This window comes from Phyllobates terribilis, unplaced genomic scaffold, assembly GCF_046119375.1.
Source record: "Phyllobates terribilis strain yellow unplaced genomic scaffold, ASM4611937v1 Scaffold_292__1_contigs__length_2399606, whole genome shotgun sequence".
In the NCBI taxonomy this organism is placed as follows: Eukaryota; Metazoa; Chordata; class Amphibia; order Anura; family Dendrobatidae; genus Phyllobates; species Phyllobates terribilis.
This window is the reverse complement of record NW_027363052.1, coordinates 1,685,700-1,694,599: the sequence shown is the minus strand read 5'-3', so window position 1 is coordinate 1,694,599 and position 8,900 is coordinate 1,685,700. Positions and strand designations below refer to the sequence as shown.

The window sequence follows — 8,900 nt, the reverse complement described above, 5'->3', positions numbered from 1 at the left end:
CTGCAACATGTGCAGAGTGGAATTCCACCGCGTCGGCCATCGAAGATCAACCTGTTAACTGGCACGGACAAAGACCTCTGTATCGATGCAAGTCGATGACATGAGGGGTGCGAACGTCGGAAGTGAGCACGCAGCTTCCGTACTTTGTGAAGCAGCTCATCCAGGCCAGGATAGTGGTGGAGAAATCGCTGTACCACCAGGTTGAGGACGTGAGCCATGCAAGACACGTGTGCGATCTTGCCTAGGCCTAGGGCCAATAACAGGTTCGCACCGTTATCGCACACGGCCTTCCCTGGTTCTAGGTTCAGCGGAGACAGCCATTGCTCAAACTGAGCCTGGAGAGCTGCCCACAACTCTTCACCTGTATGATTGAGATGTCCAAAGCATATTAATTTGAAGACTGCCTGATTATGGAGAGCCCTGACTGCGCAGTAAGGAGGTGGTGTGTAATCGCTCCGCACCTTGGAACGCGGTGTCTTGTTAAGGCAGAGGTTGAGTGCGCAGGTGGAGGCCCTAGAGGAGGTGGAGGATGCAAAAGCAGTGGAGGAAGTGGGAAATACAGAGGTTTCTCCTGCAAGCCTTGGGGATTCCAAGATTTGTGGAGCAGCTCCTTCCCCGCCTGCCCCCACAGCCACCAGAGTTACCCAGTGCCTAGTCAGCGAGATGTAAAGCCCTTGGCCTTGCTTACTCATCCAGGTGTCTGAGGTGAAATGCACCCTGGCACACATAGATTTAGACAAGGAACGGGTGATGTTGTCTGGAACATGCTGGTATAGCGCAGACACAGCTTTCTTAGAGAAGTAATGGCGACTGGGCAACTGGTACTGGGGGACTGCGACGGCCATCATTTTTCGGAAACCGTCTGTATCTACCAGGCGGAAAGGCAGCATTTACGTGGCCAACAGATTGGAGATGGTGGTGTTCAACCTCTTAGCTTTGTCATGCGTAGAATGAAACAATCTTTTACGTGACCACAACTGCGGGACCGAGGGCTGGCTAAGGTGCTGAGAGAGCGGAGTATGGTGAACCAGAAAAACTGGTGGAGTGTGAGTGAGGTGCAGATGTTACGGTGGATTTAGAAACATGCGGTGTGTTCATTGAAACGAACACAGCAGGTGTGTCCGCTTCCATTAGAGCTGAAGGGCTGTCACTCAGCCTGACTGGAGCGGGTAAAGAACCAGAGTTTCTGCGATGGGAGACCTGCGTGACAATACTTGGCATGGTAACAGAGAAGGAGGAAGAAGCAGCGGATGCGTTTGCTGGGGCAGATGATGGTTGTTGAGGTGCGCTGTTCCGCATTTCAGCGCAGTAAGATTCGCAGGGTAAAGAATGTTGTTTGAGCATGTGAACGTTCATGCATGGAGTTTTTTATCGCAAAGTTTGCAAAAAACGTGAGTTGGCTCATCCTTTTGCAGTGACCAAAAAGGCCCATACTAGGCAACCCTTGCTGCCACTGCGAGCTGCAGACCCATGACAGCTGCTGGCCACAGCCACGGTTGTGGCTAAGGATGCAGTGCTCCTCGTGCTTGCATCACTCCATGTCTGCGCCGTAGGGCGAAATGTAACCTCCTCGTCATCCTACTCCACCTCCTCAGATGAGCTACTCGGCTGCGTGACTATGGGTTCACACCAAGTAGGATCTTCAACCTCGTCATCATCCAATGTGTTATCCCATTCCTCGCCCTCAGACCTCAGAGTGACCCCTCTCCTCTTGTTGCCCTGACAGCACAGTACAGTCCGCATGAGCCTCAGGTATCCGAGTCTCATCGGGATCACCTCCCTCCCCTGCGGTTAACGTCTGGTGACGAGGGTCAGGAACCTGCTCGGACCCTACTTCATCCTGCCCCGAATTCAAGCTAAAAAAATTTTGGGCATCGGTGCAGATGCTTTCCTCCTCTTTACTCTGTGACTGTTTGGAGTACACTTCTTATGTCCATGGAGTAGAATGGGTGAAGAGTTCTACAGACTCGCCCATCTGTCGTTCGCTACAGTCAGTTGGGCAGTTGTGATGTGGTGCTTTCACTAACATTACCACGTACCCCACGTACACATTGAACACCAAGCCTATTCCCCTTCCACCACGCCCTCTCTTTTTCCCACTCATGTTGGTCAGATACAGTGGTAGGAGCACGCAGTTAACTAAAAAAAAATATGTTTTTTCCTGTGCAATAGCTCAGCACACACCTAAATTTCAGCGACACTAAATGACAAGGTAAGATATGGCCTGCCGTATAAGGTTACTAACAGACAAAAGAAATTTGTTAGTGTGCATGAGGCCGATAAAACCTACAAGATATTCTCCAAACAATTTCAAACTGAGATGTCCCCTACTGTATTACTTTAGGAACAGAAGAATTATTTTTTTGAATGTGGATGAGGCCAATATAACATAGAATATATGCTCCAAAATGTTTCAAACTCAGATCTAGCCAGCTGTATCACTTTACTCAGAGCAAAAAATATTTTTGGGTTACACTGCATAAGCTCTGCGTCCAGCTGGAAAAATGTATTTTTTTACTCAGATACTATTTTAGCGGAGTTGAACTTGAGTTGGTTTCAGACACTAAAAAAAACTTTAGTGCACACAGCTTTCAATATCACAATAGCAACAGAAAAAAACAGATTTTGTACTCTGCAATATGAAGCTCTGCAGACTGTGCAGAGCACAATTTCAACCCCACTAAATGAAAAGGTGCACTGCGCTTGCTTGATCACATTAGCAATTGCAAAAAAAGATTCAAGGTATCCTGAGACATGGAGCTCTATACCAGCGGTGCACAGCACTATTGTATGGCATGGGCCATCTGTTTCTGTCAGAATCTCAGTACTTGCACAGGAACACCAAAAATGTGCTGCACCAGCGGTTGCAGAGGTACACAGGCCAGGAATTATCTACACTATCTGACTACGATACAAGCGCCCATCTATCTAGCTAATATCTCTCATTACACAGGAGAACTCTGAGCTGCGTCTGTCTCCAGCAGTGACATGGATATAATGGCACTGAGGGAACATGGCCGCTTTTTATATTGAGAGGACATGTGATTTCTGCAGCCAATTGCAGAAGCCCTTATGTCTGGACAGTGTAGATGATTCCTGCGCTATGATTGGCTGGCTGCGCTTTCCTCAGTTAAAGTTACCGCCCACAGAAAAAAACAAAAAACATTGGGCCGCTGATCTGACCTGTTCTAAGCTCTCCACACTCACCTGGCACATGTCACCGCCCATCATACACTTGCACTATGCTAACAAAACTGTTCAAAACGCCGTGGTTGCCCTGTATTCGCGGTCCAGTGCAAATTCATCTAACTTTTTCGATTTTAAGAAAATTTGCTCGCCTTTGCGATCTTGAATCCGAATGTGCCATATTCGTGCCGAATTTGAAACTTTCGAACATTCGCCGAACAAATTCGCTCAACACTACTCTTGGCAATCTAAACTATCATAAGGGACAATATTTTCTGTCAGATGAGTTTCAAGAAGAAATATTACAAATTCAAAGAGAACTTTTTATAATAGTGCAGAGATGAGACGTCTTAAATTTAGCTGAGAGATATATCATGGCACAGGTGTAATGTTTTCTGTTCAGTTTATCACAATCTGGTTTGAAGTTAGTTGGTTTTAAAAGAAATTTAAAACTCAGGATAAAGGGAAATTCTGTTGTTATTGTACAGAAATTCACACTTGGCCCTCACTGCACATTTAATGTTGTAGATCATAAATGTGAAGTTTGGCCAGAAAGACTGGACCTGGTCTTGTAGGGACCATATGAGCACATTCAGCAGAACAGAAGGGAGAGAAGGTAGATTCATCCAATAAGATATCAGGGTTCTAGGAAGCCAACAGCATCATTACCCTCCGCTTTCTCTTACAGGCCCATCATAATATTTTTCTTCAAGTGATTTTCTGGCTTTGTGGTTTACAGATCTGGGCAGGTAACGGTCAACGTCTCCTAATCACAGGGAATAGGTGGAAAATCCAGGTTGTAACTTCTATGGAAAAGGGTTTCAATGCCCAAAATCATTTGAACAGTTTTGGGTGGAAGAGAATGTTGTGGTCTAGAGGCAAAATGGTGATCACACGATTGTGATACGGCCGGACTACACCAGCGATAAAGCAGCCACAGCCGGTGACTGAGAATAATCTGTGACTTCTCTGCATTTAGTGGTTACTACTCACCTGGGTAGTCATATGTAGGAATCTCCTCCTTACACCGCTCATCACCCCTTACATATGTCTCTATAGTATTAATATGGGTCAGATCTTCACTCTGAAACAAGTATTGTAAAAGTCACAAACAGATGAGAAGTCACATCTATGATCAGCTCTAATCCTGCCATCTCCACCGTTCTCATTACACAAGTATATAACATATAATACTGGTGGATAAAACAAGACTGAACACAAGACCTTCACAGATGTCTACACATCATAGGGGAGATCTCATGGCACCTTCTCTCCATCTACCTGATGATCCTGAGGAACATTGGGATCTTCTTGTTTACAGTCCTGTGGAAGAAGAGGACGTGGACATCTCTCTGGTGTTGTCCTCTTACTGGATAGATCTGGAGGAAACACATACAGGGACTGAATTCATTCTTTACATACAGATAATTATAGGCCGTGTGTATTTAGTCCTGTCTATTACCTAGTGATGTGAGGGGCTGGGGAACCTCCATCATGACGTCTTTGTACAAATCTTTGTGTCCTTCTAAATACTCCCATTCCTCCATGGAGAAATAGACAGCGACATCTTGACATCTTATAGGAACCTGACACATACAATGATACAGTCATCCTCCCGAATTCCTTCATAGCGTTACAGTATAATGTCCCAGCATTCCCAGCAGTGTCACCTCTCCTGTCAGCAGCTCAATCATTTTGTAGGTGAGTTCTAGGATCTTCTGGTCATTGATGTCCTCATGCATCAGGGGGTGAGGTGGAGGCCCCATGATTGGGCACAGGGGTCTTCTCCATCCCTCAGACACAGGGTCCTGACGGCGCTCTCTAGAGGTCTTCTTCACTACTGTGTAATCCTGGTTATGGGAGAGACACATTAATAAATCTCACTACAGACATTTCCAGAGTCCTCACCTCTCCAGTTCTGTCCATCTGTTATTCCCATATATAAGAATGATGTAATGTGACGTCATCAGAATCTCTCACCTCTCCAGTAAGACGGAAGAGGATCTCTAGGGTGAGGTGTAATATCCTCTCCGCCATCTTGTCTCTGTCCATATCCATATTTGATGGGTCCATAAGGAAAATTATCTTAAATAGAAAATCTTCACTGAGAGGATCTGATATTGTAGGGACCTGAATGAGAAGATGATGAGCCGATGTAACATCATAAAAATCCTGTGTGATAATACAATTACTGGAGATAATAAAAGGAAACATATGAGGAGATTTATTATTTTACAGTATTTCGTTTTCTGCTTTACATCTAGTAATAAAACCTATATATTTTAGGCCACATACAACAAGCAGTTTATTCCTCGGAGTCTGCAGCTGAACACGTTTCTCAAAGACTCATCTTCCATAACGCTAATTCTTCTCTCATTTACCGACACTGGAATAGGCATTAGCAATACTGCAGGAGATATTCATTACACCTGACATGAGAAATAACTACTTCATGAGGAGGACAACATCTTCATCTTCTACTATGGCTCTAGAAACATATTTAGCCAGATTTCTTCACTGACTACATCTCCTCCGGTCGCCTATATGAATGTTTTCCGTCTTCCCCAGACTGTAATCTTCTATCACATTAGATCTCATGTCTGATTCACACACAGAAGTTTGAGGCTTTGATACATGGTAAGGTTTTTAATATTAAACAGAGTAGGACTATCCCGAATGGGTTCATTTTACCATGGTGGGATAGCTTTCATGCTATTTTTGATCAAAAACAGTGTTACTAGGAACCCTATTTTATTTAAATGCACTTTTGTTTTTTATTTATTTACAGCATGGTTTATGATCATTTTTCTTCTTAAAGGTTTTTTTTCTGATTTATGGCCATAGTAAACATGCATTGATATGCTGCATGGATACCAACTTAAACCAAGCTCAAATTCTGTGTTTTTTTCACGGGCACCATAGTGGCCCTGTGGGCTGCTGCTATGGATGATACACCCCTAACTATCCAACTATCATATGGTAAAAATCTCATAGGTCCTGTATTTATTAGTATCTGCACGAAGAATGGAGCTAAGTGAGTATTTATTAAAGGGAATCCACTCCACCGACTACCCCACGGCCAGCAAGCATCAGAATCTTCACTGAATAAAAAGCAATTTCTCAGCAAACAGACCTCTAATATGAGGCATTCAGGTATGTATAGATTCACATTTCTATCACCTGTATGCCAATATTAGAGGTCAGATAAGTCCCAGGGGGTGATAGATTCCCTTTCATCAGTGTGGGGTAATCATAAAACCAGATATGTATCAAGGTACTGTAAGGTGGCTAATGGTCGCGTAGTTGATGGGAGGTATGTGTCACAGAGATGGCTGGTCTCTGTGATGTAACCCGGAGTGTTTCTCTAGGGCACATAAGCACTAAGAGGATTGTTTGGTGCACCTGGGAGCCGGGTTACGGTTAGGCTAGGAGATAATGGGCGGGTCCAGCTACCCCCCACATACCTCACCTCTGGGTGTGGTTAACAGCCTATAAAATGGAGGCTGTTGTTTGGCACATGGTCTGTGTGTTTGGAGGGAGAAGGCCTCCTGTGTACAGTCATGGCCAAAAGTATTGAGAATGAGACAAATAGTAATTTTTCCAAAGTTTACTGCTTCATTTTTTGTAATGGCAATTTGCATATACTCCTGAATGTCAAAGAGTGATCAGCTTAACAGCAATTACTGTACTTGCAAAGTCAATATTTGCCCAGAAAATGAACTTTAACCCCCAAAACACATTTCAACATCATTGCAGTCCTGCCTTAAAAGGTGCAGCTAACATCGTTTTAGTGATTGATCCATTAACACAGGTGTGGGTGTTGATGAGGACAGGGCTGGCGATCAATCAGTCATGATTAAGTAAGAATTACATCACTGGACGATCAATCAGTCATGATTAAGTAAGAATGACATCACTGGACGCTTTAAAAGGAGGCTGGTTCTTGGTATCATTGTTTCTCTTCAGTTAACCATGGTTATCTCTAAAGAAACACGTGCAGCCATCATTGCACTGCACAAAAATGGCCTAACAGGGAAGAGTATCACAGCTACAAAGATTGCACCTCAGTCAACAATCTATCGCATCATCAAGAACTTCAAGGAGAGAGCTTCCATTGTTGTCAAAAAGGCTCCAGGGCGCCAAAGAAAGACCAGCAAGCGCCAGGACCGTATCTTAAAACTGTTTCAGCTGCGGGATCGGACTACCAGCAGTGCCGAGCTTGCTCAGGAATGGCAGCAGGCTGGTGTGAGTGCTTCTGCAGGCACTGTGAGGCGGAGACTCTTTGAGCAAGGGCTGGTTTCAAGGAGGGCAGCAAAGAAGCCACTTCTCTCCAGAAAAAACATCAGGGACCGACTGATATTCTGCAAAAGGTACAGGGAGTGGACTGCTGAGGACTGGGGCAAAGTCATTTTCTCTGATGAATCCCCTTTTTGATTGTTTGGGACATCTGGAAAACAGCTTATTCGGAGAAGAAGAGGTGAGTGCTACCACCAGTCTTGTCTCATGCCAACTGTAAAGCATCCTGAAACCATTCATGTGTGGGGTTGCTTCTCAGCCAAGGGAATCGGCTCACTCACACTCTTGCCTAAAAACACAGCCATGAATAAAGAATGGTACCAGAATGTCCTCCAAGAGCAACTTCTCCCAACCGTCCAAGAGCAGTTTGGCGCCCAACACTGCCTTTTCCAGCATGATGGAGCACCTTGCCATAAAGCAAAGGTGATAACTAAATGGCTCATGGAACAAAACATAGAGATTTTGGGTCCATGGCCTGGAAACTCCCCAGATCTTAATCCCATTGAGAACTTGTGGTCAATCATCAAGAGACGGGTGGACAAACAAAAACCAACAAATTCTGGCAAAATGCAAGCATTGATTATGCAAGAATGGACTGCTATCAGTCAGGATTTGGTCCAAAAGTTGATTGAGAGCATGCCAGGGAGAATTACAGAGGTTTTGAAGAAGAAGGGGCAACACTGCAAATATTGACTTGCTGCATTAACTCATTCTAACTGTCAATATAACCTATTGGTACTCATAATATGATTGCAATTATATTTCGGTATGTGATATAAACATCAGACAAACACTAATAAAAACCAGAGGCCAGCAGATCATGTGAAAATATAATTTTGGTGTCATTCTCAAAACTTTTGGCCATGACTGTATGTTTATCTTCAGACCAAGCCAGGACACTGGACGCTACCCCAGCTTGTGTGGCACACAGGCCTGGCTGAGCAGAGACCTGCTAAGGACATTTACTTTGTTTGCCTGATCTAAAGGCTGTTTTCTTTTCTGTCTGGCTTCTGGGTTTATGAAGCAATAAACCCACATGAACTTTTAAAGGAACATGCTTCCTGTTTTCCTCCCGTCACACCCAAGTGAGTAAAACCTCCACAATTGGTGTTAGACTTGCGGGCAGCATTCCCAGCAGAGACGTGTGACTGCTACAGGGTGGACTGCATGCACTGGGTGAAGTCTGTCGCAAGCCAGCAAGCATCGCCAGACAAAATGGAGGACCTGCTGAAACACCTGGTCCAGTCGCAGCAGCATCAACAGGAGACCAACAGGCTGTAGTTACAGCAGATCCAGCAGCACTAGCAGGAACAACATCAGCAGATGCAGCTTCTGGCAACCGCCATCCAGGGCAGGATGAGCGCTCCAATCCCAGGTCCGACTGATGACTCCCATGTCCGGAAGGCGGTATGATCTGC

The 8,900-nt window shown here is 44.8% G+C and overlaps 1 long non-coding RNA gene across 1 annotated transcript in view; it reads right to left on the bottom strand.

Annotated features, from left to right (window-relative positions):
- Nucleotides 1-4,930: 4,930 nt before the first annotated feature.
- The window catches only part of LOC141220417 (uncharacterized), a 29,275-nt gene continuing 25,305 nt past the window's right edge, over nt 4,931-8,900 (bottom strand). Inside the window, exons 2-3 of the long non-coding RNA XR_012288673.1 lie at nt 5,167-5,316; nt 4,931-5,036 (exon numbers count right to left, since the gene is read on the bottom strand). This is a non-coding gene — a long non-coding RNA (uncharacterized lncRNA). The remainder of the gene's footprint in view (nt 5,037-5,166; nt 5,317-8,900) is intronic.